The sequence below is a fragment of the Zingiber officinale genome, chromosome 11B, assembly GCF_018446385.1.
Source record: "Zingiber officinale cultivar Zhangliang chromosome 11B, Zo_v1.1, whole genome shotgun sequence".
NCBI classification, from domain to species: Eukaryota; Viridiplantae; Streptophyta; class Magnoliopsida; order Zingiberales; family Zingiberaceae; genus Zingiber; species Zingiber officinale.
In genome coordinates this window covers 29,398,417-29,416,985 of record NC_056007.1, presented here as the reverse complement: position 1 = coordinate 29,416,985, position 18,569 = coordinate 29,398,417, and the positions used below count along the sequence as shown (strand labels likewise).

At 37.4% G+C, this 18,569-nt stretch overlaps 1 protein-coding gene across 1 annotated transcript in view; it reads left to right on the top strand.

The window, feature by feature from the left end:
• LOC122034287 overlaps positions 1 to 18,569 on the top strand; it is a 107,408-nt gene that overhangs the window by 27,427 nt on the left and 61,412 nt on the right. The gene's annotated exons all lie outside the window — the stretch shown is intronic.

Genomic DNA, 18,569 nt, shown 5'->3' with positions numbered 1-18,569 from the left:
GAGTTGCTCTCTTGTCTTCACATGACTGGACAAACCTGCAGCAGAAAATGCTGGAGATACTGATCTCATCAGTAAGCAGAAAACTCCATGGCGACAGATTCTACGAAGAAGGGTTCTCCTAGTGTGTTGATCACCATATTTCAGAGTGCGAATAGGGAAAACAGCTGCCCTTTCTTCTTAACCTACTTCCCCGTTCTTAGATCTCTTATTTTTGCCATAAATTCCTTCTCATATTTCAGCCATTCTCAGAAATCTGCTCCACTGATACTAGGAACTGTTCGTGCACTCTGGTTTCTCAGTTTTCTCAGAATTCTGCTGTTCATTTCCAAATCCTATCTTGGTCTCCAGTTTTCAGCCACTCTGTTCAGGAAGATTAGATTTGTTTGCTTCTCTAGTCCTTCCGTTTCTGCTGATTCTTCTGTGATGGTATTGCAATTCCAATTATTCTCTCTGTTTCTCCATTGATTTGCCATTTTAGTGGTTCTACGATCCTGCTAGATTTGAATCAATCCCCTGTTGTTTTCTATTTAATTTCAGATCAGATTGTGCTAAATTCTCCTTGCTTTCTCTTCCCGTGTGAATTTCGGCCAGAAGCATATCTGAAGATCACTGTTCAGCATATCTGAAGATCCTGTTCCTTTTTTGGGCAGCAAACTTTGGGAAGCAGATCCCCTTGCTTCTCATACTCTACTATGTGATTTCTCCTTAATGAATTCTCTAGAGCTCCCCTAAATTCACAGTCAAATTCATCTACTATTTAACAATTGCCTTCTATTAATGGTTCTCTAGGCCTTACTACAATTCCCATGGTGAAACTGAAGGGGAAGAACAATGTTCCATGGGTTGCAATTGTGGGAAAATATGATTTTATAACCATCTATATCCATAATACTTTCTTTTGCCTAATATGTTTATGTCTTGTCAATCACTTATCTCCCAACAGAGATAATTGTTATCTTGAGCAGCAGTTAAATGTTCCTTCTTTTGCTACTATTAATTGCAGAAGCGGGTACTATTCCTACCATCCTGAGTTACAATTTGTTTTTATCATTGTATATCATCTTTTGACTCCGCCTATGGCGAATAAACTCCGTCATGGTCAGTCCTAAGCTCGGATAAAGGAGGAGGGTCATATTAGATTATCAGTTTAAAACATATCCTCAGAAGGAATGCGTTTCATTGTTTGACTACAACGTCTTGGCAAGGATCGCTATATCTATATGAAAACTTGGGTGTAGTATTAAATGTACGAGATTTTTTATACTCTAAGATGGATAAGAACAAATATTATAGAAATACTGATTGTCTTACATTAGAATATGAAACATAAGAACACTCACAAATAAAGCAATACAGGTAGTAGTTACGATAATTAGGAGAAGAATTAATATTTTATATTTACAAGAGACCAAATGAGTAGGAGAGAAGGCAAAGATGATATAGAACTTGGGTTTTAAGTTATAGTACATGTAAAAGAGTAGAATGAGAAATGAAGTAGGTATTATCGTAGATAGTTTATTAAAAGATGAAGTAATAGGAATAGTTAAAAAGAGAATTAGGATTATAACTCTCAAGATAGTTGTAGTAAAAGAAACTATTAATATAATGTACCAAATAAAAATTTTGATGGTGGAATAAGGAAATTACAGTAAGAACGAAGGAAACTTTAAAATGTATGCATTAGTAAAAAAAGAGGCTAAGAAGATGTGTGAAGCCAAGAATAAAGCTTTCAAATGTTTATATTAACAATTTGTTTGATACAAAATAAAGGGAAAAGGACATCTATAAAATAACTAAAGTGAGAGAGAGGAAGATAAGTTTACTCAAATAGAATACATTAAAGATGAAACCAATAAGGAACGATTGAAGTATGAGGAAATAAAGAGTGATGGATGAGGTATTTTCATCAACTTTTTAATAAAAGTTTAGGTGACTAATTTAGCTCTGGAAATTTAAGTAGGAGTATAAAAATTTAAATTTTTATCGGAGACTTTGAATTTCAAAAGTAGAATAAGAGTTAAATGGGATGAAAAATAGAAATGCTTAGATTGGATGATATTCTAATAGAGGTATAAAAGTATCTAGGGAAGTAGGGTATTAAATAACTTACGAAGTTATTCAACCTTATATTGAAAATGCAGAAAATACCTGATTAGTGGAGGGTAAGTACTTTAATCCCCTTGTATATATGCGAATGATAGGGGCATTAAGCTATAAGTCATACCATGAAACTTTGAAAAAAAATGATAGAAAAAAGATAAAGGAAGCATACTAAGGCTACTAAAAATCAATTTGGATTTATGTCTAAAAGGTCGAAGATAGAGGTTATACATCTTCTTTGATCGCTATTTGAAAAGGATCGAGAAAAAAAATGGGACTTCCACATGGAATTCATTGACCTTGAAAAAACTTAAGATAGAATTCCGAGGAATATTATATTGAAAATTAAAGGTGTTAGCGTGGAAAAAATTAATATGTTTGAGGATGTAGTGACAAAAGTGAAGACTCGATTAATCGAAACGCTTTCTATAAACATAGGATTATACTAAGGATCAACTTTATGTTCATGCCTTTTTATACTAGTCATGGATGAACTCATTGCGTACATCTAAGACACAATTACTATGGCGTATATTATTTGCAAATGCTATTGTTTTGGTCGATAAGACATTTGAAGTAATAAATGCTAAGCTTGAATCTTGGCAGGAGACGAGGTTTTATATAGAGTAAATACATAATATATGAAATTTAAATTTAGTAGCAGTAGACATAGCAAGACAATTATAAAGATAGGAGATAACAAATTACTTGTAATTGAAAATTTTAAGTATATAGGATAGTATTTAAAAAGATGATTGGGTTGATAGAGATGTTTTATATGGAATACAAACATAATAGTTGAAATTGAGCAGGGTATTAGGTGTTCTTTGTGATCGTAAGATATCTCTAATATTTAAAGGAAAGTTTTATAAAATAATGATTAGACTTGCTATGTTATGTGAAGTTGAATGTTGAGATATGAAACGAGTACATGAGTAAAAAATGAGAGTTGTAGAGATGAAGATGTTAAGGTGGATGTGTGGATATATTAGGTTGGATAGGATATAAATGAGAACATTAGAGAAAAAGTCGGTTTGCACGTATTGGGGAAAACTTCAAGAGATGTGTTTAAAATGTTATGAACATATACTTACGCGACTAATAAATGCTCAACTAGGTAATGAGAGACTAATTCAAATACACACATGAATCGAGAAAGAAGAAGACTAGAGAAGATTTGGTTAGCAACAATAAAATAAGATAAAATTTATTTAAATATAGATGAAGATATAAGTAGAAAATCAAGGCCAATGATGCTATCCATATAACCAACCCTACTTAGCGGGATATAAACTTGGTTGTTATTCTATTGTATATCATCTTCTTTTAGCTCACTCTATACTTTTCAGACTTCTTATCCACTCCTAGGTGAGTGACTGAGGTGCCTTAAGTCCTACTTTTATACACTCCGATACTTGAAGAACCAAAACCTCCATTGTTAAGGATGTTAGTGCAATTTCTCCTAGGTCAAGATTGACTAGGTTGACTAAACTTGAATTGGCTCAAGCTTGAGTCATGATATTTAAATTTTGATATTTGACAATATATGAAGATTTCATTTGGGGAGATTGTTGGTAAAATTCTCCTCTGGTCAAGGTTTGACCAGTTTGATGTGAAAAGAGTTAAGTAGGTCAAGGTTCATCGGATATTTGACTGGGAAGTTCTGATTGGAGGTTAGGCAAGAGCAAGTCTAACAGGAAAGTTGGAAGAAGATAAAAATCCAATTGGGTTAGTGTTGACCATCACTTGGTGATGAAAAGTCCTGGTGAGTGAAGCCAGGTGAAAAGCTCTAGTGAGTGAAGGTAAGCGGTGAGGAAATTCTAGTGAGTGAAGCCAAATAGTTGAAAATCCAAGTGGGTCAAAGGTTGACCGGACATCTGGTGATTCAAAGTCTAATTGGATCAAGGCTGACTGGACACTTGGCACGAGATAGTAAGTCCAAGTGGGTCAAGGTTGACCGGGCACTTAGCACGAGAAGAAAATTCCAAGTGGATTAAAGGATTGACCGGGGTGAAGAAGTTTTAGCAGGTCAAAGGTGACCGGAAGCTAGATAATGAGTCCTAATAGGTCACGGTTGACCAGATATTGGACAAGGAACTCTAGACTTAGTTTAAGAAGTTAAGGTTCGATAATCGATTAGGCTAACCGATTACACCATGTTTTAAGTAATTAAGCTAAAAGGCTTAATCGCTTAAGCCGTTTGATCGCATAAACAAAATGGAGCTGAATCAATTGGTGTAATCAATTCCGCAAGCCTTAATCGATTAGGCTAATCGATTAAGATGTTTCTGGGAGGAAACAGAAGCTAGGGTAAGCGATTAATTAGGGAGGCTTAATCGCTTATGACATTTCTCGCGATCGAATATAATGTTGTTGAATCGATCTGGCTAATTGATTCAGCAAGACTTAATCAACTGGTGTAGCTGATTAAACTTAAAAATCTAGTTGTTCTGAGCATGTTGTAGAGGTGGAATTGCTTAAGGGAAAAGCTTAAGCAATTAAGGCACCGCTGTTGCACGTAGAGCTTTCGACGCCCGTTCTTGAGATTTGGGGGAGACAAGTGTTGTTGCATTTCCCATCTTCAAGAGGCATTCCAAAGCAAGAAGTGCTCAAGCAAATCAAGGTTCTTGCTTAAAGTTTCACACGACTTCACACCAGTTCTGGGAGGCTTAGAGTGAAGTGTTGCTGCACTTCCAAGGTCATCAAGAGGTGTCTACAAGCAAGAAGAAAGAAGTTAGGGTTTCATTTGCTATAAATCTTGTAAGTTTTCTTATTGTATTAGCTTCTTCTTATTCTTTATCTTGTATTTTTGTGTGTGAGCTTGTATGAGGCTTCTCCGCCTCCGAATTGTTTCCGAGAAGGAGCTCTTTCATAGTGGATGTGTGAGAGAGTACTGAATCCTTGGATTAGTTACCTTATTTGAGGTGGATACCAAGTAAATCCTATTTGTTAGCATTGGAGCAGCTTAGCTTCGAGTATTCCGCTGCAAAAGATCATCCCCGGACTATTGACCCTCCCTCTAGCTTCGAAGTGTCCCAACAAGTGGTATAAGAGTGAGGCCGCTCTTCCCCGTACTCATCGTCGGAAAGGGCAATAGCTAGAGGATGAAGAAGTTGAAATCCTAAAGTCAATAAAGTCAAAGACTTAATAAAAAAGGAGCTTAACTTCAAGATGGATTTTCGAGATGTGGACTCAGATTCGACATAAGGATGTCTCCACCATTCACAATGACAAGCTTTAATCTTTGAAAGTCAAGGATAAAAAATTTCTTGATGATAGAGATAGAGTAATGGTTTGCTCTAATAGAAGGCTTTGAAGCTCCAAAGGATTTAAAAGGCAAGCTCATCAAGAGAAGCAATTGGAACGAGGAGCAAATTCGAAGATGCGAAGCTAATGACAAAGTGACTAAATTGTTGGTCAATCTATTGCCAAGTAACATTTTGAGCCAAATTGGAAACTATCATAATACAAAGGAGCTTTGGAGCAATTTGGTAAAGCTCCATGAAGATCCATCCTCAATAGAGTGCAACGATAAAGGCAAAGAGGGAGCATATTCTTTATTTCATGTACATGAGGATTCGGAGGTTGAGAGATGCTCAACATCTGAGGGTGAAGAGGAAGAAGCATCCACCTCAAGGATCGAGAGAAAGCATGCATCATCAATGCTAGATCAAGAAGAAGTCTCTACGTCTGGATCAAATGGAGGATCATATGTTACTCCTACAAGCAAAGGTATAACAATTTCAATTGTTAATAATAAATATCACATTATTTAATTTTGAGTGTAGGGAAAGTGGACATTATAAGAGTAACTGTCCCAAGTTGACCAAGAAGAAGGGTCAAGTGGCACTAAAGGCTAAGGAAAAGCCAAGAAAGGTTGGCCCCGAGATATGGAAGGGCAAGAAGCACATTGTGTGATTCTTGTGTAGTAAAAAGGGCATTACCAGAGTCAATGCCTACAGAGGAAGATACCGGCCAAGAGTCAAGAAGGAACCTCAACTCAAAGGGGAGCTCTCAAAAGTAAATCCAAGGTATCGTTTATTGAACTAATTCTTTTGGACCATGATAAAAAGCATGCTAGGTCTAGTTTATATCATTTTAATGTTATTTATCATGAAAATAGAAAGCATGATAAGATTAAGGAAAAATATGTTTCATATCATGCTAGGATTATCTCACCTAAGTTTAGGAAGGTAGGTGATAACTTAGGCAATAATTCTAAGGATTTTAGATACATGCCAAGAAAAGGAAAACTTAAGGTTCTAATGAAAAATCAAAATTTGAGAACTCAAGAAGTGAAAATCAAGTCTTGAGTTTAAGACTTGAAAAATTAGAGAGGACCCTAGAAAAATTGACAATTAGTGCCAAAGAGTCAAAGAAGTCAAACCTAGATCAAAATAGTCAAGAATCATAGGTTTGAGTTACAAACCTAAAGCCAAGAAGGATGTGCCTTCTTATCATAGGATTTCATATAGTTATGGAACCAACCCTAGGTCTAGAGGTCAAGTCAAGATTTCAAGTAAGACTATCCCTAAAATTAATCTTGAAAAGACCAACGTGACTAAGGCTTCTAAAAGGTCTAAAAAAGTCACTAAGAAGGTCACAAGGGAACTTATCCCTAAAGTTGACCTAGAGTAGTCTAGTGTGGCTAAGACTTCTAAGAAGCCTAAAAAGGTCATTAGGAAGGTAGCTAGTGAAGTTATCCCTAGTGAGTACCTAGCACATCCAAGAAGCACCAATAGGTTTTGGGTTCTAAGAGTGTGTTCTCTATATCCTAGATGAGTTTAGAGATTGTCAACTCCAATTGGAAAGGTAGTTAACCTAATCTTGAAAAGTTGTCACTTGGAGGGTATTTTTAAGGTATTTGTAGTCCTTGAAAAAGAGAAAGTTTAATTGGTTACTCTTTAAAAGAGTAAAATGTGTTAAATTTTGAAGATTTGAACTTAATTAAAAATGACAAAAAGAGGATCATTCAAAGAAATGTCAAGTTGGGTTTTTGACATCTTCTCGGGAGATAAAGGTCAACTTAGGTCTATTATTTAAATTTAGCAATTAATTAGGGAGACTTAGATAATTTAGGTATATTATTTATGCTAAATTGTCATGATTGTTTGCCCATAATATGTCATAACATTATAAATTTGCATTCATATTTATTATGAAAAACAAAAATACCATGTCATGTCATACATATATCATGTAATTATAGTAGTTTTTTTTTTTTGAAAAATACTCATATTGATGCATGCCATAAATCATCATGCATTATTCTAATTCCTTGTAATTAAGAACAATGACATTAATCAACAAATGACATCCTAGGTGGATGATCAATTTAAAATATCTAGATAGATATATATGATCCCTTAGATTATGGCAAAACCAATATTTACATCTCACAAGAATTATAGGTTGACTTGTTTGTGTTTAGTGTACATTAGATACATGTGAGATGTAATGATGGTGAATAAAACTCAAGATGTTGATTTAGTACATCCTTTTGAGTTTTGATTTTATCAAAATAGATAGATTATGTGTTATCTAATCATGGGGAAAGTACAAGTTATGTGTATTTAGCCTAAAGATCATGGTTGAAAATTTGATTTTGAAAATGACTTTAAAAATATTTTGGAAAATCTTAGTGAAGATTATTTGTTGATAGTACTCCAATGTTAGATACAAACTTGAAAGAAACATTAAAGTTTTCAAGAGTTTCCAACTTTGTATCAATCTTTAAAAATAGGATGTATTTTCTTAGAAAATATTTTTTCTATGATAATATATGACATAATTAATGTCTACATAAATTTTCATGATTTTTGGAATTTTATAGAATTACTTATGCATTTCTGAAATTTGGTTGAAATCGATTTTAGAAATTCAGGTATGGAAATCAATTAGGGTAATCGATTAACACCTTAATCGATTAGGTCAATCGATTAAGGTGAATTCCCATGAGCACAGTAGCTCACGGAATCGATCAATGTGATCGATTAAGGGGTCTAATTAATTGTAGCAATCGATTAGCACTCGGTAATCGATTAAATCCCAACTTTAATTGGTTAAGAGAGGTTGTAATCGATGCTGTTTTTGGTTTAAATGGTCTGATCTCAGTCCATTAAGCCATGTTTAGTCGTGTTAACCATTCCTAACCCTAGGAAGTGTTTAGATAAGCATTTAAGGGCAGTTTTCTTGTTGAAACAAGAAAGGATTGGTTAAAAGAAAACTATGTTGGAGTTTAGGATGAGGTTTAATTTTAAAGTTGAATTTTGTACCTCAAAACTTTAAATTTTGGGTTTCCAAAAGGTTTAAGAATTCTAAGTCATTGTTGGTGCAATGATAGAAGTTTGGAGCATGTTTTGAGGGGGAGCTACTCTTAAAGACATGAATGATTTTTTTTTTTCAAATAATGATACAATGGAAGGTTGGAAACTGTCATTGTTATGTATGCTCTACGATGAGCATTTGGGTATAATGAAGGGATGAGACCTTCATTATGATATTGTGAACAACAAGTGATGTTGTGAACAACATGTGGATAACTCTTTAGGGGGAGAGTTTTTGATGTGTGGGGAAGATTATCCTATTGGAAAGGGGGAGAATGAAGGAAACTCTTATTTATGCTTTGACCTGAAGAAGTTGAGGCTATGGGGCATAGCTTGACTTAAACGTATTGTCAAATATCAAAAAGGGGGAGATTATTAGTGCAATTTCTCTTGGATCAAGATTGACCAGGTTGATTAAGCTTGAGTTGACGCAAACTTGAGTCGTGATGTTTGAGTTTTGATGTTTGACAATATATGGAGATTGTAGGTGCAATTGTTTGTTTGGGGAGATTGGTGAAATTCCCCTCTGGTCAAGGTTTGACTAGTTTGATGTGAAGAGGAGTTAAGTAGGTTAAGGTTGACCGGATACTTGACTGGGAAGTTCTAACTGGAGGTTAGATAAGGGCAAATTCAATGGGAAGGTGTAAAAGATAAAAATCTAAGTGGATCAAAGGTTAACTAGACACCTGGTGATTGGAAGTCTAAGTGAGTCAAGGTTGACCAGACATTTGACACGAGATGGTAAGTCTAAGTGGGTCAAGTTTGATCGAATACTTGGCACGAGGAGAAATGCCCAAGTAGGTCAAAAGATTGACTAGACACAAAGTGAAGAAGTCCCTCAGGTTAAGGGTGACCGGATGCTAGGCAATGAGGAGTCCCAATAGGTCACGGCTCATCAGATGTTGGGCATGAAATCCTAAACTTAGTTTTGGAAGTTAGGGTTCGGTAATTGATTAGGCTAATCGATTACATCATGTTTTAAGCGATTAAGCTAAAGACTTAATCGCTTAAGTTGTTTGATCACGGAAACAGAATGGAGCTGAATTGATTAGGGTAATCGATTCAGCAAGCCTTAATTGATTAGGCTAATCAATTAAGAAGTTTCTGGGAGGAAACAGAAGCTACGGTAAGTGATAAGCACACTTACGACATTTTTCGTGATCGAACAATATGTTGCTGAATCGATCTGGCTAATCGATTTAACAAGGCTTAATCGACTGGGTTAGTTGATTAAGTTTGAAAATCTAGTCGTTCTGATCAAGTTGCTGAGGTGGAATCGCTCAAGGGAAAAACTTAAGCGATTAAGGCGCCAACAGTACCCTAGAAAAGGGTTTTTCGTGACCGTTGTACGCAGAGCTTTTGACGCCAGTTTTTGAGATTTGGGGGAGACAAGTGTTGTTGCATTTCCCATCTTCAAGAGGCATTCCAAAGCAAGAAGTGCTCATGCAAATCAAGGTTCTTGCTCAAAGTTTCACACGACTTCACACCAGTTCTGGAAGGCTTAGAGTAAAGTGTTGCTACACTTCCAAGTTCATCAAGAGGTGTCTACAAGCAAGAAGAAAGAAGCTAGGGTTTCATTTGCTATAAATTTTGTAAGATTTCTTATTGTATTAGCTTTTTCTTCTTCTTCTTCTTGTATTTTTGTGTGTGAGCTTGTACGAGGCTTCTCCGTTTCCGAATTGTTTTCGAGAAGGAGCTCTTTCATAGTGGATGTGTGAGTGAGGGCTGAATCCTTGGATTAGTTACTTATTTGAGGTGGCTACCAAGTAAATCCTATTTGTTAGCATTGGAGGAGCTTATCTTCAAGTATTCCGCTGCAAAAGATCATCATTCGAAGCGAGCGAACTATTCACCCCTTCTAGCTCAGAAGTGTCCCAACAAAGGACATATAGTAACCACAATGAGATGCTGCTCACCTAAACACCATCTTCTATTGCTGTATGTGAAGGAACTTATATGAAAAAATCCATATTCCTTACTCGGGACACCAAAATATGTAACACCACAATTACCTTTGAAAAAGAAAGCTTGCATCACAATTTTACCTCAATCCTAGGCATATACAGTTCAAATGACAGTTTTATGAACTCTTACTGAAGTAAACAAACAAATAGTTTCCAACTCATATCCACGTGACAATTCAAAAGTATGAATAGTATAATATGCATTAAGGACCCTCGGACAGTGTGCTATTCCTTTCACCTCATCTCTTAAGCTACTCCACCTTTACGTCCCCTATTACATTCTTGGTGTCATCTCCCCCACCTGCATCATTTACAATGTGAGTCCACGGACCCAACAAGTAAATTCTACTAGTAGGTACATAATAGGAATATCAGCACAAAGACCAAAAAAAAAACTAGGAAATTAGGTCTTATTCCTACTTCATGGTAAACTTAAGCATAACTTAATAAGAATAGAGTAGTAGCAACTTTGAGCATGGTTTTGCATTCACAATAAAGGAAACTTCAATATAGCATAAAAGGATAAACATGATACAATAGTGGTAACCTTTATTAGAGCACATTCATTGGGCCCTTGTTGATCAGTTGGGAGGTACCTCCTAGGAGAACATAAATCATCTACCTGTAGCCATTCTACATTTCTTTATCATTCATATTTGGAAGGGCCCTTGAGCTCATCCCAGGGCATCCATCCCGTATTGTTACTACTCATGCTCATATTCATCTAGCTAACCATTTAGAGAAAACACGATTTGAAACATATGTTAACACGTACGTAATTATGTATAGTTCATATACTGATATTCATGGAATTGCAAGCAATGCATATTCAATCTTAGTATCTTAAGAAAAATAATGGAAGAACAATTTACTTAAAGCAACACAAGTTCTAATTCTATTAAACCTGCCCTAAATCTACGTCAGAAGAAAAAAAAAGAAGTAAAACACAATATCATGAACCCAACACCATTTTCTAAATCAGTTCAGAAAGAAAAAAGTAATCCTACATCAACTCAAGGGTCACATACGCTATGAACTGAATCACCCCTTTTTCCTTTATCCAAATTCCGAAATCATCACCAAGAGATAAAGCATGAAATAGAACAAGGATACTCTATCATATATGATCTGAGAGTCCAGCACCATCACAAAGAGCAAGAATTTAACACAAACCAATAACTCTTCCACCCATTTCAGCCCAGAAAAGCGTAACCCCCTCCCACAGGACAGAACACTAAACTAAACTAGAGCATCACCGTCTACATCTATTATCAAGACCCGAAACCTTCACAGGACAAGAACACAAAACCAGAACCAAAACACCATACCCAAAATCTAGTCCAAGAACTAAAACCATCACCAGAGTAGAACCCAAAAACAAATGCAGAACACCCCACCTAAAGCTATTCCAAGAACTAAACCGAACTATCACAGGAACATGAACAATATTGAAACCATTTACAACCTCCTAAATCTATCCACTGCATCACAACTAGCTTGAGAAACCAGGAATTTCATCAAATCTGAACCCCTTTGTCCAACATCAATCAACAAATAGAAATCCTCCAGAAGGCAACGTGAGAAAACATAATCAATTAGCCAACTCCCAAATCCATTCTGATGAATCAGAACCAAGTAAAGGAGCAAAGCAATCCACCGAAAACCAATCGACATTTCCAAAATCGAAGCAGAAATTGAACGAACCTTGCGCAAAAACAGAGATGGCTCTCGCAGCAAGAATCACATGCTGACAGCCTCTGTCCTAGCAAAGATTGCTTCCCCTCCTCGGTTCCTCTCCTTATAGGGCACCATCCCTTCCCTTCTTTGGTTGGGCTCCAAGTTTCACTAATAAACCCACATCCCAACCTGGCCCGTAAGACTTAGATTAGGTATTAGGTTTGGGCTCTACTAAATACTTCTAGAAAATTTCACTTAGCCATAAATAAAATTCGTGTGAACTATATTTTACTTAACACATTTTTTTTAATCTTGTTTTCTTTTCGTCGCCGATTTACCCTTGTCTTTGAAAACATCGAACTAACCTTTACAGAAAACTTAATTCCTAATTTAAACATTCGAAGCACATGTGACCTTACATTACAAGTGTGCTACTTCCATCGCATTTCAGCTTTCTTAAATTGATGACTTAGTAGACAAACTCTGAATTTTGATCTTTTAATTTCTTTCTAGAAAAGAATTTAGTGGCTGCTTATTTTGTATTTTTTTAGTTATTTATCTCTATAAATGGTGAACATGAAAATAAAAAATAATTTTCACTTTCAGGAATTTGATAGCGTAAAAAATTGGTTGGTTTAGTGAATTGAATTATTTGTGTAGTTAAAAATAATGAGAAATTATTTGGTTGATTATTATATTATAATACAATATTAATTTATTATACAACAACTAAGCCTTATCCTATTAGGTGGAGTCGGCAATATGAATCCTTTTATGCCATTGAGCTCGATCTCCTGCTATATGATTATCTATACTTAAATAAATTTTATCCTATTTTATTGTTGCTAACCAAGTTTTTTTTGGTCTTCCTCGTTTGATATGTTTGTTTGTCATAGTTTCACATCACCTAACTGGAGCATTTATTGGTCGTCTCAGTACATGATCGTACCATCTTAAATGTGCCTCTCGGAGTTTTCTCTTAATATATACAACTCCGACTTTCTCTTTAATGTTCTCATTTCTTTTTCTGTCCATCCTCGTATGTCCACATATACATCTTGACATTCTTATCTTTGCATCTCTCATCTGCTCATGTGCTTGAGTTATAGTCCAACATTTAGTTTTACATAACACAGCAAGTCTAACTGCGATTTTGTAGAACTTCCCTTTAAGTTTTAGAGATAGTCATATAAAACACCCGACGCTCTCCTCCATTTCAACCATCGTGCTTGTATTTTATATAAGACATCTCTCACAATCCCTCAATCATTTTATAAAAATGATCCTAAATATTTAAAGCTTTTTGTTTCGGATAACTCGTCATCTCCTATCTTAACAATTATATCATTATGTCTAATATTGCTAAACTTAAATTTTATATATTTTATTTTTATTCTACTAAGTTTAAAACTTTTTCCTTCTATTATTTTCCGTCAAGATTTTTGTTTAGCATTTATTGCTTCACGTGTTTCATCTACCAAAACAATATTATCTACCAACAACATTAATCACAGTACTGTCTTGAATAAGTGTAGTGAGTGCATCCATAATTAGTGTAAAAAAATAAGGACTTGTAGCTGATCCTTGATGTAACTCTATCTTTATTCGAAATGCTTCAATTATGCTAATTGCTCTTTTTTCTAGAATTCACCACATAATTTCTCTGCGACTCTATCGTAAGCTTTTTCTAAGTCAATGAATATCATGTGTAGATCTTGTTCTTGCTCCCGATATTTTTTAATGAATTATCTAAGAAGATGTATAATTTCTATTGTCGACCTTCTAGGCATGAACCAATTGATTTTTGATTAGTCTCTTTCCTTAATCTTGTTTCTATTCTTTTTCCTCAAAATTTTATGGTATGACTCATTAGTTTAATACCCTTATAATTTGCATAATTTTGTATGATAATTAAAATAAAACATTATATGACATTGTACAAAGTAAAACCTAAAATCTCGTGTCTTAGGAATCAAGAGTTAGGCCTTTATATAGAAAAGAAGATATACACCAAAAGACAAAAATACCCATATAATTATTCTAAGCTCCCCCTCAAGCTTGAGAATATATATCATATACACCAAGCTTGTTACATATGTAGTCAATCCGGGGACCTCTAAGTGACTTAGTGAATATATCTGCTAGCTGATCATTTAAGTTGACAAAACTAGTAGATATTTCTCCAAATATGACTTTCTCTCTGACAAAGTGACAGTCAACTTCAATATGCTTTGTTCTCTCATGGAAGACTGGATTTGAGGCAATATGCATAGCGGCCTGGTTGTCACATATGAGTGACATTTGTGTAACCTCTCCAAACCTTAGTTCACAAGCATTTGTTTTAACCATATAAGTTCTTGACTAGATAGCCGTAGCTTGATATTACGCCTCTGCCTGGATCTTGCCACGATATTCCATTTTTGCTTTTCGAAAGCAAGGTTACCTCAAATGAATATCTGAAATCCAGTGGATCTTAATAAGAGGAGATCACCTTGATCTGCGTCGAATACCCGTGATTTGAGTATGTCCTTTGTCTTCGTATAGAAGACCCTTTCTGATACTACGATATATCGAACAATGCGAGTCACTGCGTCCCAATGTTCTTTGCGTGGAGGTAAAGCGACTTACTACACTCACTGCAAATGAGATATCCGGACGAGTGACAATAAGATAACTTAGTTTCCCTACCAATCGCCTGTATCGTTCAGGATCTGAAAGAGGCTCCCCCTGATTTGGTAGGAGCTTGATATTAGGATCCATGGGATTGTCGACTGTCTTTGAGTTTAACATTCCTGTTTCTTCCAGAATATCCATTGCATATTTCCTTTGGGATATAATGATCCCATCTTTAGACTGTGCCACTTCTATCCTTAGAAAATATTTGAGTTTGCCGAGATCCTTTGTCTGGAAATGTTTGAAAATATGTTGTTTTACTTATGAAATCCCAAGATGATCATTACCTGTGATGACAATATCATCAACATAAACCACTACATAGATGCAACCAGTAGATGAGTGGCGATAAAAGACAGAATGATCAGCCTCGCTTTGAGTCATGCCAAACTGTTGAATTACGGTACTAAATCTACTGAATTATGCTCTGGGTGACTGCTTGAGACCATATAAAGATTTCCGCACCAGAAGACTCCCCCTGAGCAACAAAACACGGAGGTTGCTCCATGTAGACTTCCTCAAGCAGATCACCATGTAAGAATGCATTTTTAATGCCCAATTGATGAAGAGGCCAATGACGAATCCAGCAATAGACAAGAAAAGACGCACAGAAGACACCTTGGCAACAGGAGAAAATGTGTCTCCATAATCCAATCCAAATACCTGAGTATAGCCTTTAGCGATAAGACGAGCCTTAAGCCGATCAACCGTGCCGTCTACACCAACTTTCACCGTAAACACCCATCGACAACCAACCACTGACTTCCCAGGAGGTAGAGGAACGAGGTCCCAAGTCCCACTGTTCTATAAGACACTCATTTCATCAAGCATAGCCTGTTTCCATCCCGGATGGGCAAAGGCATCACCTGCAGTCTTTGGAAGAGAAATAGACGACAAGGAAGATAGACAATAATAATAGGATGGGGAAAGACGATGATAGCTTAAAGAAATATAGTGAGGAGAAGGATTACGAGTGGAACGCATACCCTTTCGAAGTGCAATAGGAACATCAGAGTCAGGAGATGGGACCGGAGGAAATGGCGAAGGACTTGGCTCCAAAGATGTGCCCACAGCAGTGTCAGTGTTGGTCGGCGGCAAAGCAGAACGAGGACGACGCTGATAAACCTGCAAAGGAGGAGACGAGACTGAAGATGATAGAGGCGCCTCCGGAGGACAAAAGATAGTCACTGGTGCAGGTGAAGAGGGAGAAACTTCAGCTTGTGAAGCGGAAGGACCAAAGAAAGAAACTGACTCAAAGAATGTGACATCAGCAGAGATGAAGTACTGACGAAGAGTAGGGGAATAACACTTGTACCCTTTTTGAGACCGTGGGTACCCAAGGAAGACACACTTATGAGACCGGGGAGAGAGTTTGTCAATGCCGGGATCAAGAGCATGAGCAAAACATATAGAACCAAAGACCCGAGGTGGTAGAGGATGAAGGGACTGATGTGGATAAAGTACCTGATGAGGTATTTTACCCTGGAGAGTGGATGAAGGCATGCGATTGATGAGATAACACGCAGTAAGTACGGCATCACCCCAAAACTGATGAGGGACATGAGAATGGAGAAGAAGAGTCCGAGTGGTCTCAAAGAGATGACGATTCTTGCGTTTTGCAAAGCCATTCTGTTGAGGGGTATGAGGGCAAGACGTGCGATGCAACACACCATGAGATGTCAAGAAGGTACGAAACTGAGTAGACAAATACTCGCGTGCATTATCATTTTGCAAAGTTCAAAGGGAAGTACCAAATTGAGTTTTTATTTCAAGGAAAAAGGATTTAAAAATAGAAAACAATTCTGAACAATCCTTCATCAGATATAACCATGTACAACGGAAAAAATCGTCTATAAAAGTAACAAAATACCTTGACCCCATTGTAGAAGAAACACGACTCGGACCCCAAACATCAGAATGAACCAAAGCAAAAGGAGACATAGCCCGACTCTCAATGCGAGGAGAAAAAGAACTACGAACATGCTTACCTAATTGACACGACTCACAAGATAAAGACTCTAAGTGAGAAAGACTAGGATGTAACTGTTTCAACTTATTAAGACCTGGATGTCCCAACTGAGCATGAATAAGTAGTGGAGATGCCGCCGCCGAACCAACAAAAGAGAATTGTTGAAGCCGATATAGGCCATGGGATTCACATCCGAAGTCAATCATCCTCCCCATACTCCGGTCCTGTAAGGAAACAGATGTGTTAGTAAAAGAAATGACACAATCAAGAGATCAAGTAAGTTGACTTATCGACAATAAATTAAAGGGAGTGCTGGGAACATAAAGAACATTATGAATGGAAAGAGATGAAGAAGGATGAACAATGCCAATACCCTGGGATTGAGTTTGGGAGCCATTGGCCATGGTGACCATTGGTAAAGTACCAGAAGTAGTGAGAGAGGAAAATAGAGATTTATTACCAGTGATATGATCGGTGGCCCCAGAATCAAGAACCCAAGGACCCGAAGAACGAAATATGCCAGCAAAGGAAGTACCAGCGTGTGCAATGGTAGCAGTGGAACCAGAAGCCTGACGATCCTCAAACCATTTCAGAAAGTCATTATAGGAAGGTGTTGGAGTTGAATCAGGTGGTAACTGTGAAGTGGAAGCTGAAGAAGCAACAGAACTCTGAACGATCTGAGCAGCACGAGGAGGACGACCATGTAGACTCCAGCATTTATCAATCGTGTGTCCCGGTTTGTGGCAATGATCACACCAAGGACGTCCTTTGCCACCCTTGTGAGGTGGAGATCCTTTGTGTCGAGAGACCAAAGCTGATGAGTCGACAGGAACAGAAGAAGGCATTGTCAAAACTTTGGCCGGGACACGGAAAAGAGTCACCCAAGTATTATCCATGGTAGCTTCTGTGGGGCTGCCCAGGATCTGGTCACGGACATGAGAATAATCTGTGGGCAGACCATATAAAGCCAGAGACATAAAAAATTTCTTCCGATTTTCAAGCTCTTCAACAGGATCGGTCGCAGGTGGGAGCAGTTCATTGAAGTCACAAAGAAGGCTAGAGACTGAACCCAGATAAGTTGACATTGAATCCTTAATCTGATAGGCGCTGATGATGGTCATAAGATCTTCACAAACTTGATAGAGTCGCCGAGAGGTGTTTGTAAAGAGTTGTTGAGCTTGTGTCCAAACAGCTTTGCAGGTTTTGTGAGTACGGAAGACATTCCTAAGAGATGAATGGATGATGGCTCAGATAATACAACATAACTGAGCGTCAACCTTCTTCCACAGAGGACGATCGGCGACTTGAACATCTTCTTCAGTTTGAGTGAGATGTGTCTCATAACCCTGTCCAACAAGCCAAAGCTCAATGTGAGATGCCCAAGAGATATAATTTTTACCATCCAACTGCTCGGAAGAAAGAGGTGCAGTGATATGGTTGGTAAAGATTGAGGTATCTGGATTTGGGGCGCCCGATGTAGCTATGAATAGAACTGTGAACCCAGCTGCTGGAATATACGAAGTGAGCTTCAGCGAGTCCTTTTCTTTGATATTAGACTGCCCTGTGACGTTTAGTGAGCTTGCTTATGCTGGAAGAGAGGGGCTGCTGGTGGCAGGGCAGAGGAAATCAGCGCGGCGTCCTCTGCTTTGACCTTGATGCGGCAAAGAGGGCAGCTGGAGTGGGATTCCAGCCACCGATCAACTCAGTCGAGGTAGAAGGCGTGCCGGCACTTGGGAAGCAGGCGGAGCTTCTCGGCGTCGGTGAACTTGGAGAGACAGACAGCGCACCTGAGGCCGGCGCGGACTCCGCGCAGCGCGGAGAAGCGGAAGAAGGGGAGCGACTCGATGCCGGAGGAGCAAT